This window comes from Scardinius erythrophthalmus (assembly GCF_964197995.2).
Source record: "Scardinius erythrophthalmus genome assembly, chromosome: 10".
Taxonomy (NCBI): Eukaryota; Metazoa; Chordata; class Actinopteri; order Cypriniformes; family Leuciscidae; genus Scardinius; species Scardinius erythrophthalmus.
The window spans coordinates 30,705,517-30,722,442 of NC_138230.1; positions in this window are offsets into that span (position 1 = coordinate 30,705,517).

Sequence of the window (16,926 nt, forward strand, 5' to 3'; positions counted from 1 at the left end):
AAGCGGACCCAGGATGGAGCCCTGAGGTACTCCACTAAAAATAGGGGTAGAAGATGAAGAAAAATTGCCTATCTCCACAGAAAAGGACCTGTCTCTAAGATAAGAACTAAACCACTTCAAGGCTATACCCTTAATACCAAATGAATGCTCTAGACGCCTAATAAGAATATTATGGTCAACAGTATCAAAGGCAGCTGTAAGATCAAGTAGGATCAATACAGCATTTTTACCAGCATCAACTGCAATTAAAACGTCATTGAGCACTTTTAGCAAGGCAGACTCTGTGCTATGATGGGCAGTAAAACCAGATTGAAGAGGTTCTAATAACTTGGCTGTATTTAAAAACAGGTTCAATTGAGACAACACGACTTTTTCTAAAAGTTTTGATAAAAATGATAACTTAGAGACAGGTCGAAAATTATTCAAGCAACCCTCGTCCAAACCATGTCCCTCATCCAAACCAATATGCTGCTCCTTCGCAAGAATGAGGGGATGTTTTGTTTCCAATGGCATTGCTCCTTTGCTCAATCTCCCTCCAACTCTCAGGAGTCCATCTTCCAATATCGGATCCAGCTTATAGATGGTACTTTGTCTGCTTACTATCCATTTCTCAGACAACAGGGAAGTGATTTCATCCTGAAACCTTTGCTGTTGACAATAGCGAACAATAGCCAACCCCGCTTTCTCCAGATCCTTTGGTGCCAAGATATCATGCTTCGATGTAATTGTAACCTTTACTATTTCCCTTTGATCAGCCTGTACATTTCCAGTGGCCTCCAAACCCTTTCTTCCACGGCTGAGCTCCAACAGCATTGTCTTCAGCCTGAGAAACCAAGCCACTGCAACTTTAAGCCTCTTCCAGTCTGAAAAATAACTCACAAGATGATCTGTAGCTTTAAGTGTATCGTCAACCACAATGTTCACTAAGGTTTCTCTTTTGACCTCTGGATCATCAGTGTCCACTCTGATATCACCATCATACCTTGCTGGCCAATCTTTCTCCAACTTCAAAAGAAACCTTGGACCCTCCAGCTAACCGCTATTTTTCAGGAAGTCCGGAACTTTTTATTCCTCTGGATGCAATATCAGCAGGGTTGTCTTTGGAGCTGATGTGCCTCCATTGGAAGGGGTTAGAAACCTCTCTTATGGCAGTAATCCTGTTTGCCACAAAGGTTTGAAATAGTTTGTCTTCGTTATTAATATACTTAAGTACTGAAGTACAGTCCGTCCAAAACACAGATTCCTCCAACTCAAATTGAAGCTCTGACTTCAGCATCACATCCACTCTGGCAGCCACAACTGCAGCTGTTAGTTCCAATCGTGGAATAGTTATAGACTTAAGTGGTACGACTCTGGCTTTACCCAACAGGAAAGCTACATGAACTTCGTTTCTGCAATTCTGCAGCCTGATGTAGGACACAGTTCCGTAGCCATCCTTACTGGCATCACCAAAGTGATGTAACTGCATGTGTATGGGTGCTCCAAAGTCCTTCGGCTTTATACATCTGTCCAATCTAAATGAAATCAGCAACTTAATATCTTCCAACCACCGCTTCCATTGAGTCAAGATATCTGATGGTATGACATCATCCCATCCACACTTTCTCCTGCAGAGCTCCTGTTGCATCATCTTTGCAGACAAAGTGACTGGTGCCAAAATACCCAAAGGATCATACACCGAGCTTGTGATGGACAACATGCCACGTCTGGATAGCGGTTGCTGTTTCACTTCGACTTTGATCTTAAAGGAGTCTCACTCGACACACCAAAGTAGACCTAAAGCTCTCTCCATTGGAAGATTATCTCTATCAAGATTCAACTCCTTTAACTCCTTAGCCCGCTGTTCTTCTGCAATTGTGTGCAAAACTGCCAGGCTATTGCTGATCCATTTCTCCAGTACAAATCCACCTCTTTCACAAAGAGCATTGAGTTCTTTAACTATCTGGATAGCCTCCGTTTCCGAGCTCATGCTCATCAAACAGTCATCTACATAGAAGTTTTGGTGAACAGCTTGAACGGTCTTAGCAGAAAAGTCCGATTGATTGTCAGTAGCAGTTCTCCTTAGTGCATAACTAGCACAACTAGGTGATGAAACTGCCCCAAACAAATGTACAGTCATCCTATAGTCCTGAAGTTCCTTGCTCAAGTTCCCTTCTGGCCACCAGACGAAACGAAGAAGATTTCTATCTTGTTCTACCACCTTCACTTGATGAAACATAGCCTGTATGTCCTCCATTACTGCTACAGTTTCCTGCCTGAATCGTGTGAGAACTCCTAAGAGTGAGCTGGTGAGGTTTGGTCCTTGCAATAACTGGCTGTTTAATGATGCTCCCTTATAGGTAGCTCCACAATCAAACACCACTCGTAAAGAGCCTTTTCTGGGATGGTAGACACAGTGGTGTGGGATGTACCACACCTTACCACCTCCACACCGCAACTGCTCCGAAGGTACCTGCTCGGCATAGTCTTTGTCAATAACCTTGCTAAGATAGCTAGAATATTCTTTGTGCAAAGTTGGATTATTCACAAACTTCCGTTTTAACCCAAGTATTCTTTGTTTAGCCACTGCAAAGTTATTTGGTAAAAAGATCTCGGGTTTCCTAAGAGGCCGCTTCAATGAGTACCTCTCATCATATAATGTTGCAGAAGATTCCATGATTCCCATAAAACTGCAGTCTTCTCTAGACATCTCTTTGTCCTCTGTGTTCTTCTCATTGAAGTCATGACTATACTGATTGTTCAGCATAAGCTCCAAGTTTGATACAGAAATCCTATTCACCACAACAGAAGGACGCGCCACTTCAACAGCGTTTCCACTTCCATTTAAAGGACCGTTGATGACCCACCCCAACACTGTTCTTATAGCATAGGGGCCACCTCCACAGCTGTTGACAACTTCCCATGGTTCCAATAACTTGGGAGCGTTGGTTCCTATCAACATGTCAACATTGGCCCTTAAGCTGGGAATGTGAACTTTTGACAAATGTGGCCACCTTTTAACATCTGTAGTTGTAGCAATGTTGTCTGTAGTGACTGGCATCTTTTTCTGTTTGAGGACTTCAGGGAGAAGATACAAATTGTTTTCCTCCAAACCAGACACCTCCAAACCACATAAGGAGTATGCTAGAACAACCTTTTCATATCCCATCGTTTTCAAGAGAAAATTAGTCCTTTTTCCTTTAACGTTTAACCTTTCCATCAGCTCCTCTGAACAGAATGTAGCTGAACTTCCAGGATTCAAAAATGCATATGTCTGTATGATGTTACTTCCTTTCGTGGACTTGACCTGTACCGGAACAATAGAAAGAACACAACTGTCCTTTCCGGCCCCTGTATGTCCACATGTCTGTGATACTGTTGATGGTCTAACTCCAGGTGACTCAGAAGTTTGTTCTGACTCCACATTAGTTTTCCTGATATGGAGTACAGTGGGATGCTGTTTATCACAAACTTCACAAGTCATACGATTATCACACTCCCTACTTATATGTCCCATACACAAGCATCCAAAACAAATTCCTTTCTCCTTTAGAAAAATGATCTTGTCTCTGTGCTTCTTACCTTTAAATTGTTGACATTTCTCTCAAGGATGAGCACGTGTACAGCAATGACAAGACAAGCTCTGTTTCTTAGGGCAATTGGCTGTGGGTTTGTTTTCATCAGGATCCACTTCAGTCACCGTAGTGGCAAAACTGCTTCCTTTCATTCTGCTCTTTGACTGTAGCTTAAACTTGTTTGAAGTGTTTAAGCCAACAGCCCTTTGTGGTAGGCTTGCACCTTCATTGTCTCCAAAAATTGGGTCTGACAGAATTCTTACATGTCTCTCAAGAAATGCAACCATGTCTGGGAAATGAGCTCTGTCATTAGAGGCTTCCCAAATGTCATGAGCTTTGGCTCTCCACCGTTCTCTTAGCTTGAAAGGCAACCTGGAAATAACAACTTTCATATTATTTGGTATATCTAACTCTTGCATAAAGTGAAGTTCTTCCATCACATTACAACATCCACGCAGGAATAATGCATAAGCTTGGAGGGCTCTGACATCCTCAGACTTGATGATTGACCAAGATAAAGCCTTTTCTATATATGCAGTAGCATCTTATACTCATTCCCGAAATTCTCTTTCAGAAGACCCTTTGCAACAATATAGCCACGTTCAAGAGACTGTGTTGGCAGCTACGAACCAGTTCCTTTGGCTGCCCTCTAGTGAACTGTTCCAAGTAGTATAAACAGTCCGCTCCACTAGCTTTATCCTCCACTCCTTGTTCAAATGCCTTAATGAAAGCCTTATATTGAAATGGATCTCCTTCAAATATAGGAATATCTCTTGTAGGTAAAGACAGCAAGCACTGCTGATGAGTAAGTGCTGCTGTAATTTCATTCTGCTTCTGCATAATAGCCACAACATCTCCTGATGATATTTGCCCATGCATATTTGCTTGATTTTCCAAAGAAATGGTTGAGCCAAGTTGCAACACTTGTGCCCTTTCCTTATCGTCGGATTGTTTCTTGGCCTCCAATGTTGATTAAATATGCATTTCCCTTTGCTTTGGCTTATTATCCTGTGCAGGCAGTTTGCTTTGTGGGAATGACCACTTTGTTTGCTGTGTTTTCCATGTTTCAGGCTCATACTCCTTTGCCATGGGGTTAAGAGTGTTGAACTGTTCCAGTTCCCTTTCGTCAGTAGGGAACTCCGACGCCTCGTCGGGGGAGTTCCCCTGACGAATTGGGATCACGCTAGGGAGCCAATTGCCTTCGAGAGAGTTAACAACGAGCCAATGAAAGAGAAACTGAATTGGCATGCAATATTTGCATTCCGCGGCCCGCCTACCAGCGCGGGTATAAAAGGCGTAAGTAAACATTGCGCAATGCTTATCGCCTCGGAGCCGAACAGGATGCATTACTGCTGTTTCCTTCGCCTGAGTGTCAAGAAAAAAGAGTGTTTTTCAACGAGTCCTCTTCTGAAAAAGAGCCCTCTCTCTGCCGGTGTTACAGCGCTCGTCAGCGATCGCCGCTTCCTGTTGCCAGCCGCACTTGTTTTTGAATAAACAAAAGCCGTTTTAACGGCTGGTATTGAGTGCCCACACGGGCTTGCAGTTTCCCCGTGTGTGGCCGCGGTGGGTCCCTGTGTGCTTCGGCACGTAAAAGAGAGGTTCTCTCTCTTTTCTAAAAGAGCTTTTACGGGCGACCTGCGCCTTTGTCTACGTGACAAAGATGTCATCTCGCCCGTGCGTTTCTGGATGTGGTAGACTTCTATCGCAGGGTGATGGTCACAATTACTGTGTCTCGTGTTTGGGCTTAGCACACGCAGAGGCAGCATTTGTGAACGAGTCATGTTCTCATTGTGGGAACATGACTCTGGCAGCGCTCCGCTCGATACTTAAAATCCTTCAGCAGAAAATTGCTGAGGGTGTCCCTTCAGTCTACACCCGTTCTAGTTCGTCTGCTGGTTCAGTCCAGCGGGCGGCTACTTCGGCTGTGGCTGTTGGTGAGCGTGTGAGGGATACAGTGCGGAATATCTCGCCAGGTGAAAGATCCTCACGAGATTCCCACTCCTCAGTAGCGCCGTTGCCATCAGTGCCCCCGTTGGAGCCGCTGGTGCCGCCCGTGCGGTTCCGGTAGTCTCCTTCGGGGCGCCACCTGACGATGCGATGTCTATCGCTGCATCGGAGGGAGAGCGGTCATCCTCAGGTGACGACTCGGCGGGTCTACCCCCTTCGGGTGTGGTGGCTGCGGCCGAGCTGGATCCTGAGTTGGCCGCTATGCTTGCCCGGGCGGCCGCGAATGTCGGGCAGCAGTCTAAACCCAGGAGGCGGGGTGCCAGTCGCAAGAGGGCTCCCCCGCCCGCTCAGCCGTCTTCGACCCCCAAGAAGAACATCAGAGGGAAGAAGCGTTCCTGAGACGGGCGACCCATAGGACCGAACAGCTGCTCTTCAGGAGGGGGCCTCTGCTCCCCTCCTTCCCCCGGGGGAGGGCCGGGTGGAGAATCCTGTGTTTGTTTTTTCTGTTCCGCCGCCGACCAGCCGGTCGGTGGTACCCAAAACTTCATTAAAAGAGCAGTTTCTTCCTCCTCTGGGTCATTGACGGTTGGGTCTGCTGAACAAGCAGTCTCTCCCGTTACAGAGTGGGACGGCAGTGTGCGCCACCCTCGGGTCTCGCCACTCTCAGTCCCCTCTCCCCAGCTCTCAGATAGCAGTGGCGCCACCTCGGTCACGCCACTCCTGTCTGCCGCTGGGCGAGAAGGCGTCGAGGCCAGCAGCCGCCCTCGGGGCCCGCTTCTTGTCTCCTCCCCTTCTCTCGCCATTCGACAGCCCGCAGCAGAACATTTTCGGGTCTTCTCTGCCGTCTGTCCCTTGGTGGAAGCAGGTAGGTGTTGTTCAAGTACACACTCAGACCCCGCTCTCGGCCGCTACAATTCCACCGGAGCCGTGTCCCTGCCTTCCGCCTCGCTGCCCCTCCGCGGGTACGCCGACGGTCCGGGTGGGCTCGTTGCGGCAGTTTCTCGGAGCCTGGCTAGCGCCCCCGAGACCGTCGCACTGGCTCATTCGCACCATTCGGCTCGGCTATGCAATTCAGTTTGCACGCCAGCCTCCCAAGTTCAGGGGCATCCACTTCACCCGTGTGCGTCCAGTGGATGCTCCGGTCTTGCGGAAAGAGATCGACGCCCTGCTGGCGAAGGACGCGATCGAGCCGGTCCCTCCAGCCGATATGAGGTCAGGTTTTTACAGCCCTTACTTCATTGTACCCAAGAAAGGCGGTGGGTTACGGCCAATCCTGGACCTGCGTGTATTGAATCGGGCCCTGCACAAGCTCCCGTTCAAGATGCTCACGCAGAAACGCATTTTCGAATGCATCCGTCCCCAGGATTGGTTTGCAGCGATCGACCTGAAGGATGCGTACTTTCATGACTCGATTCTTCCCAGACACAGACCATTTCTTCGGTTTGCTTTCGAGGGTCGAGCATATCAGTACAAGGTCCTACCCTTCGGGCTGGCCCTGTCGCCCCGTGTCTTCACGAAAGTCGCGGAGGCGGCCATTGTTCCCATGAGAGAACAAGGCGTTCGCATTCTCAACTTTCTCGACGACTGGCTCATTCTGGCGCACTCACGGGATGTGTTGTGCGATCACAGGGACATGGTGCTCCGGCACCTCAGGCAGTTGGGGCTTCGGGTCAACTGGGACAAGAGCAAACTCTCCCCTGTGCAGAGGATCTCTTATCTCGGTATGGAACTGGACTCGGTCGCCCAGACTGCGCGCCTCACGGAGGAACGCGTCCAGTCAGTGCTCAACTGCCTCAAGTTTTTTCGAGGCAAGTCAGCGGTCCCACTGAAACAGTTTCAGAGGCTCCTGGGGCATATGGCAGCCGCAGTAACGCCGCTCGGCCTGTTGCATATGAGACCGCTCCAGCACTGGCTTCGCGATCGAGTCCCGAGGTGGGCGTGGCAGAGTGGCACGTTCCAGGTCAAAGTCACCCCGCACTGTCGCCAAACCTTCACCCCTTGGTCGGATCCTGTGTTTCTACGGGCCGGAGTGCCCCTAGTCCAGGTTTCCAGGCATGCTGTGGTTTTCACAGATGCTTCTGCCAAGGGCTGGGGGGCCACGTACAAAGGGCATGCAGTCTCGGGTCTGTGGACGGGGCCCCAGCTGCATTGGCACATCAACTGCCTAGAGTTGCAAGCAGTACGTCTAGCTTTGTGTCGCCTCAAGGGGTTTCTCAGACACAAACACGTACTGGTCCGTACGGACAGCACTGCGACTGTTGCGTACATCAACAGACAAGGTGGTCTACGTTCCCGTCGTATGTCGCGACTCGCCTCCCACCTGTGGAGTCAGAAGCATCTGAGGTCGCTTCGTGCCGTTCATGTCCCAGGGGACTTCAATGCTGTGGCCGGCGAGCTTTCACGTCTGCCTCCCCTTCCGGGAGAATGGCGACTCCATCCCCAGGTGGTCCAGCTGATTTGGTGAATCTTCGGAGCCGCACAGGTAGACCTGTTTGCCTCTCCGGACACGACCCATTGCCAGTGGTATTACTCCCTGACCGAAGGAACTCTCGGCACGGATGCTCTGGCACACAGCTGGCCCCGGGACTTACGCAAATATGCGTTCCCCCCAGTGAGCCTTCTTGCACAGACACTGTGCAAGGTCAGGCAGGACGAGGAGCAGGTCCTTTTGGTAGCCCCGTATTGGCCAACCCGGACTTGGTTCCCAGAACTCATGCTCCTCGCGTAAGCCCCTCCTTGGCCGATTCCTCTTAGGAAGGACCTTCTTTCTCAGACGGGGCTCTCTATGGCACCTGCGTCCAGACCTCTGGAAACTCCATGTCTGGTCCCTGGACGGGACGCGGAGGTTCTAGATGGCCTGCCACAGGCAGTGGTAGATACCATCTCTTCAGCTAGAGCCCCCTCTACGAGGCCCCTCTATGCTCTGAAGTGGAACCTGTTTGTCGGCTGGTGTTCTTCCCATGGGGAGAACCCACGAACTTGCCCGATCAGAGTCGTGCTCTCCTTCCTACAACAGGGGTTGGAGCAAAGGCTGTCTCCCTCCACCCTTAAAGTGTATGTTGCCGCAATAGCCGCACATCACGATGTAGTTGAAGGTAAGTCCGTGGGGAAGCACGACCTGGTCATCAGATTCCTCAAGGGTGCTAGGAGGCTAAATCCACCTCGCAACTTGCACCCTGTACCCTCTTGGGACTTAACTCTGGTGCTTAAAGCACTTTAAAGTCCTCCTTTTGAGCCTTTGCTGTCAGTCGAGCTTAATATCCTGTCCATTAAGACAGCGCTCCTGTTAGCATTGGCTTCCTTCAAGAGGGTGGGGGATCTGCAGGCATTTTCGGTCGACGAATCGTGCCTAGAGTTCGGGCCTGGCCTTTCTCAGGTTATATTGAGACCCAGGCTCGGATATGTGCCCAAGGTTCCTACCACTCCCTTCGCGGACCAGGTAGTGAACCTGCAAGCGCTGCCCCAGGAGGAGGCAGACCCAGCCCTAGCTTTTCTCTGTCCTGTCCGGGCCCTCCGGGTTTATATAGACAGAACGTAAAGCTTTAGGACCTCAGATCAGCTCTTTGTTTGTTACGGAGGCCAGCAGAAGGGGAAGGCTGTCTCCAAGCAGAGGTTAGCCCACTGGCTAGTGGATGCTATCACGAGGGCTTATGAGTCCCAGGGTGAGCCCTGCCCTCCCAGGTTGCGGGCTCATTCAGCTAGGTGTGTTGTCGCTTCTTGGGCTCTGTCACAAGGTGTCTCGCTAACAGACATTTGTAGAGCTGCGGGCTGGGCGACACCGAACACGTTCGCTAGGTTTTATAGCCTACGTGTGGAACCGGTTTCCTCCCGAGTACTCGCTACGGCCAGTAATTAGAGGGAATAGGTGTGTCGGCTTGCGACGCCATTCCGTGAGCGGATACGTGCGTCTTTTGCTTCGTTGGTTACCCAACAAACGGCTAACCTCGTGAGTTCCTCCATCACCCCTCCGGTGCCAGGCGTTGCGGACCGCCCGGCACCAGGTCTGCTACCTTCAGTAAGGAGTTGCTAGTAGACTGGGTGTCTTTTCCAGTGGTCCCTGCGGCGACCCATTATTGCCACGTGCATTTCAGCCGTGTCTTCCCCTTGACAGACACATTCTGTCATCCCTGTTGAGTACGCTCCTCACTCCTCTGGACTGGGACTACCTTCAAGGATTTCCATATGTTTCACTACCCTATATGGTTAGTACATGTGTGCATTTGAGGGCCTTCCTCTAGGCTGCCTCAGCTTCCGCAGCGTTCCCCCCCATTATTATTTCCCTTGGGGACGGGCACGCTTTCCCAGTGTTATCCAATATCCACTGATTGGGTCTTGCGGAACAGCAGTGGGATTCCCTAGCTAGCTCCCGCAAAATTTCTGGAAACTGCTGCAGGGTAGCTTAGCTGGGCGCTGGAAGGGGCCAGCACCATGGCGTTTTGGTAGGGATCCCAATTCGTCAGGGGAACTCCCCCGACGAGGCGTCGGAGTTCCCTGCTGACGAAAGGGAACGTCTCGGTTACGTATGGTAACCCTCGTTCCCTGAGTCCAGGGAACGGAGACGCCTCGTCCCGTCGCCATGTTGCTGTACCTTCGCGGAGGACTGGACACTGTTCGGCTCCTCAGCGAAAAGCATTGCGCAATGTTTACTTCCGCCTTTTATACCCGCGCTGGTAGGCGGGCCGCGGAATGCAAATATTGCATGCCAATTCAGTTTCTCTTTCATTGGCTCGTTGTTAACTCTCTCGAAGGCAATTGGCTCCCTAGCGTGATCCCAATTCGTCAGGGGAACTCCCCCGACGAGGTGTCTCCGTTCCCTGGACTCAGGGAACGAGGGTTACCATACGTAACCGAGACGTTTCCTTTGTTCCCTTTCAAAATAAGAGTTCATTCCATTTGACAATGCATGAGAGGAATGTTGTCCATCAGTTGCTTGCAAAACTGCCAACTTAGCTGTAGATGCAGCTAACTCTATTTCCAGCTTCATTTGCTCCTTTTTCCTCTTTATTTTAAGCTCCTCTTCCTCTAATGCATGTAGCTCCTTCAAAGCTGCCATGCGTGCCATTACTGCAGCCCTTTCAGCTACTGCTTTAATTTGCGCAGAGGATGTGGTACTTGATTTATTACTGATGTTGCTTTTGGTTTTACCCGTATTGGAAACACTGTCATCTGGATTTATACCATCATGTTCACCTTCATCAAAATTACCATTTTCATTACCATCATTTTCAGAAACATGTTTTCCAACCCACCTTTGCATGTTGACAATAAACTCATCATTAAACATAATTTTTGCTTTAAACCAAATTTCATGTTTTTCTTTTTCCTCCTGTGGTAACAAACTCAGTATAGACCCATGCATGCATCTTATTTCATCACAAAATGCAATGTAACCTTCAAAAGCATTTTGCACATCTGAATGTTTCCATTAAACCTTGCAACATTTTTCTTAAATCATAAGCCTTATTTAGCTTTGATTTTCTTCCAGCTTGTAGTTTATCCAACTTATCAGCAAGTGCTTTAACAGACATTTTAACAACATGCTTGCTGCCTTGTGTTTCACTACTGGCCATACTGTCCGCTTTGCCAGCAGATAACGCACGCCCAACTGGCGCTTTGTCCGTGTCCACAACACTTTCCGACATATTTAAAAGTCTGACAGTTAGCGATTTACAATAACCCGACCGACACAAAGCTTATTGTTCGTCCACTTCAGCAACCAATGCATTGGAATTACTCATATGTGTGCACACAAATAGTATATTAGATAGCCATTTAAACCCGGTGGTAGTGTTACCTTACCTCGTCAGATGAACAGCTGATGTAGGCCTACTTCACTCGGATACAGCTCCACAACCTCCATTCAAGTGTCGCTCCTCTCTGGCGCCCTATGCAGCCGATGAGCATTGACTGTAGCCAAGCGGTCCCCTCTCCGCCGTCCTGATCAGCTGATTTCCAGTGGTAGCCGCAGCCGATTAAACACTCCACACATTCTCCGTCTCCATTCTTCCTCGTCGTCGCCACCAAAGATATGGAAACGCGTTCTCCAATTCTTCAAAACTTATCCAAGCAGAAGTTTTTGACTTTTGATGTAGAGGCCAAGCCCAAGCTTTAAGCCCCTGAGCTGTTATCCCGGGGATTGAGTATTTGACGCACTTTACCTTATTTGATGAATGAAAGTCCAAGTCATATTTGCAGTTAAAACCATGGGTTCAGTTTATTTCCATCCATCGCCATTGTTTTCCAGACAAACTTCATTACACGTGTGTGACTTTGTACTGGTATAGTATGGTGTGTGCGTAGGTGGATGTGGGTGTGGTCAAAAACTGTTTGTGCTTCCGGGTAACATCTAAGGAACCAAAGATTGATTCCTATGTATACTAAGAGCGCTAATTGGCTCTTACAGACAGTGAAGAGTGACTAAAGAGAGATAGGGTGGGATCGGGAAATGACCCCTAGTCTCATTCGAACTTGGGTCCCCTGTGAGCACTTGGATCTGAATACGATACGGACATGGCAGTAGTGATTTTGTTACTGTTTATGATCTTGTCCAAAGAGCTGGACTTGGAGGTTTTTGCACAAAAAAAAGGCCCACATGGAATTAGGGTCATATTTTAACAATCTGAAATGCAAGTAGCCTATCAAACGCGAAACGCAAGTAACTTTGTGGGTGGATCTCCAAACGCAAATCTAAAATGGGTTGGTCTGAAGTAGCTACATTACTCATAGGTGGGGTTTGGGCGTAACGTGAAATAAACTAATCAGAGCGTCATCTCACATTCCCTTTAAAAGCAGGCGTGCTTGTTCCATGGCGAATTGCTATTATAACGGTGGATTTGCCAGGCGCACGCCAGGAGCAGTTCACAGCCGAGGAGACCGACGTTCGTCAGGGCCGTAAAAGACAGAGAAGTGACATTGTATGGGGATGGGAGAAACCCACCCAAATTAGATTCGGTTAAACAGGCGAATAATAATTTGGGTAAATGTGTAAGCTAGATTTATGCCTATTTTTTTCACATCTTTATGGACACCACAATGATTTCCCCTGTGTGGTAATATTTTTCCTTGTAAATATGTATGATTTGCAAAAATGGGAACTGCTGCCAGCTTCTGTGTAGATGACAGAAGCAAAGTGTTTGCGCTTTGTGCACATGCTACATTACGGCCAAGCATGTGCCCTTTAAATAGCATCTGAATAACGTGCCACTGACTTTAGACTAGGTTTTTCCTGGTGTGGAATATCAAATTTAATTTACCCTTTAATGCAAGTCAGCTTTAAGTCAGCTGTCTAAACATTGTAATAGTCAGGGTTCTTGTTAGTCTTTGATCTTCCAACTAAGAGCTGAACTGTGTGTGAATGTTACATAGTCTTAGTTCTCGTGACCATTTGTGTTTATACCATTTGGGGAAGTCAGTTGGGGGTAATTGCCTCTATTGTCTTTAGATGATTAGATGTAGTGGTCAGCCCTAAGTCTGTGTGTAAGTTCAGCACCTTTAAGGACAGCCCACTGAAATGCCTATAAAGAAACCATGTAAAGTTAAGTTAGTCTGACAGACTTTGGTGACTGCAGCTACCAACAGCTCGTGATCTCAATAAAGAATCCTGCTGAAGAAACAACCAAGTCTCCTGGTCTTCGATTCTGAGTTTACAACACTGGTCTGTGGCGGAATTGTTTTCTGGAACTACAAAATGGCACCAGGGAACGTTTGCGCTGGAACACGCCTCCTCTTTTTGCTGAACCGCCCCTGGGAGCACAAGTTCATTCCCTAATTTACCGACGTGCGTCTGTGGAGGGAAAAGTCCAATGTGCGTCGGGTGCAAAATAGGAATGACACATGCGTCGGTGTACAAAGTCAATTGCGCTGGATGCAAGATAGGGCCCTTAGTGTCACAGATTCAGCAACACCATCACTCCAGCCATCAGCACCAGATTACCACACTCTGCCCACTCATTCACCAGAGTTCTGATCACCTGCATGTCCTCATCAGCACACTTTATTTAGACCGTCATCCCCTTCATCTCATTGTCTGGTCCCGTCTACGACAAGCTCTACAGACCCTACCTGCATACTCACCTGAGAGACTTACCTGAACTACCCGATCCGTCTTTAGTCTTAAGTCTGCCATCATCTGTTCCTCGTCTTCTGTTGTGATCTCCTGTTCGTCTGCTCACCAGCCATTCAGCTGCACAGAGAAACACTGTGTCACCAGCCAGCTAAGTCTGCATCGAATCATCTGTTGCCTGTTGACTTACCTGTGTTGCCTCCCTGCTTCTCATCCACTCCTGCAAATAAAGTTTTATTATTAATCACTTACCTCGTCTGTCCTCTTCTGTTTATGACACTTCACTGGTTTTGCAGCAAAAGACAATGTGTTAATGCATTGACTAAAGTGATGTTTTTGAAAATAAGACATTTCAATAACTGACAATAACATTTTCATTGCCATTAAAGTGAAATTACTGAACCTAAACACGGTCCCTCAAGCCGGTGGCATTGCCTTGGACTTCCGGGCCTGCGATGTTCTCTTGGGCAGCGTCTTTTAATTTTCTCTGGGGTCTCCACCTTGTTCAGCTCCACCTCCATTGGTCGGCCCCCAGGCTCTGTGTCTCGTCTGCTTACACTGCTATAGTGCTGACACTTACATTCAAGGAAAACAATTTATCACTTCATGCATTCTGGGAATTAAACCCAAGACCTTGGTGTTACTGCCTCCACTTTCTAATGTTTGAGCTACAGGAACACAAAAGGAACTCACTCTCATATTTTCCTATATGACTTTGCACAAAAATAGATATTTTGAAGAATGTCTTACAACAACATTTTACCCTTAGGGGTACAACAGCTTTTTACTGGGGAAGTCCTTTCAAAAGGATGTCCATGTAGCCTACCTTATTCTAAAACCTTATATTATCAAACAATGGTCTGTATGATCAGGATGCATAGCTTCCCCCCCATTTTGGCAAATTAAAGTTTATGGATAAATGCATGTATTGCACTGGAGACTGACATTAATTACTTGGGCCCCCTAAATTTGACCGAAATCAATGATTATTGTTCAATTGGAATAGTGTTTTTGTTGGGCAGTGCACTGGTATATCTAATATAGTGTGTTTACCTTAAAAAATACAATACTTTAAATTTGAGACAGTATATGGTTCATTTTCACTGTACATGGATTAGGGGAGTGCAGGATGAAAAAAAGAATGCAAAAGTGTTCATTTAAATAGGCTGATAAGATAAACGTTCAAAGACCAAAATGCTAATTCTGTGGAGTAGTTTTGACCGAATATGTGGTGAAGAAAAAAAAGTGGTGGGTGGTGTCTACTCCTACTGTGGAAATTTGCTGTGGTGAATTTGTTCATTACAGTACTGAATTAAGAAATCTTAGTTCTGTTTGCCTGTGACCATCTTAGCTTAATGTCTAAATGCAAATTAAGACAGATCAAGCAACACCTGCAAGAAAGAATAGTCCAATTTATCATCTTAAGGTCTATAGAGTTGAGTTGAAAGTTGAAAGTTTATTTGCCATTTGTACTGGTACAGCTATACAGGAACATAGGAATTTTTGTAGCAGAGCACGTTGAGTCAGTCAATGAGTTGAGTCTATACTCAACGGACAAGTATAAAACTGCCTTTAAAACATATACTGTAGGCATTTTTCAAGACAAGAGAAAAGGAAATGCATTCAGACCACATAGGTTTTTTTTTGTGTGTGTGTGTGTGTGTGTGTGTGTGTGTGTGTGTGTGTGTGTGGTGAAGACAAAGTTCTCATGCGAACCTACACTGTGGTAAAAAAAACAAAAACAAAGTATTTATATGTAACCTTATTCAGCACAGTTTTTAAAACAGATGTAACAATATTAAAAGACCTGATCATCTTTCTGTAGTTGCATTGTTTTTTTGTTTTTTTGTTTTTTCAGAAAGGACCTTAGTCTTTACAGTAAGACAGATTTGTTCATATTTGTGTTGCACAGTGACAGCTGATTCTAAAATTACAATTGGTTATAAATCAGAAAAAACAAGGGATGTTTTTTTTTTTATGTGGATTTTATTAAACAATAATTCAGGGTGTTATTGGTTTTTGGCCATACAAAAACAGTATTACAAAATATAAATAAAAGTTGCTGATGTAAGTATTTCAGGTAAGTTGATGTTGTTTTTGTTTGCCAAAACCACTCAGTACATGTCTGCCTGTAAACATAAACATACTTTAGACTATTATGGCCGTAAGTTTAAATGTAGTGTTATTACAAAAAAATTAAAATAATACTAAAAAGAAAAAAAGAAAGAATTTTTTTTTTTTTTTTTTTTGCTTAGAAACACTCAATTCATGTTAAATGTAAATTGTGTGGAAATCTGTAACTTTACTTGCAAGTAAAAACAAATTGAACTCCAGGTTAATTATGGAATATGAAGTTGTTAGTTAACTTGTCTGTATATTACGATTTACTTGATACTTGATTACTTGATACTTGATTGAAGAGAGATGATCACTGTAATGCTTGACACAATGTACAAAATAAAAAAATAATAATGTAAAGACATCTTGATGTTTATTTTGTCAGCATTTTATTGGAATGTTTAGGAAGGAAAGTTAGTGTTTTTTTCTGGAGATGAGTGGTTCTGGATAAATGCAGAGATGCAGAGAGACCAGATCTTAGTGGCAGATGCAGATGAAGTCTGCGGCTCATAGTAAAAGGCAGGTGCATTTGGACAACTTCTCTTGGCTGAGCAGACCATGCTGGGTTGTGGCCAAGTTCTGGATTAGGCCCCAGAAGTGTTTGAAGCTGATGCCTTCTCCATCTTTCACACCCATTTGCTTCAGCACTTCTCCAAAATGATCCGACTAGAGGAAAAAAAGAGAGTGAAAATCCTCACTGATGTTCATGTATTCTGTCAAAATGTGCCCCATTTAAAATGTTTTTTTCTCTTTTGCATTTGAACAATTGCACTTTAGCGCCCTCATGTGATCGTTGGTTTGTCTGTATTGCTCAGTAATAAACATTATTTTGAGCCCCCCTGATTTTTTTGCTCCCTGAATGGAGCCACACCCAGTGTTCTTCGCAGGCTCAACCTGAGTTTAAACTGCTCTGTGTAATCAGACCACGCCTCTATCTAAGGCAACAAACTATGAGAAACAGTCTCTGTGAAACAAACCAATCCTTCACAGAAATCATACACAGGAAAAATGTTAAATTATGGTAAAATGGCAGCTGTGGTTACCAGAACTTTACCATAATAAGTATGGTGACAACGTTACAGGCATTAGGGGAAGGTGTGTTTTTTACACCAGTTTATACACTGTTCCTAAATTTACTGCTACTGGAATAAGATAAATGGACATATGATAGCCTAATAAATAAAGCCTGCATGATAGCTGCAAAACTGGCCTTTCCAGCACAGCCCCGGTGTTACAATATATTCG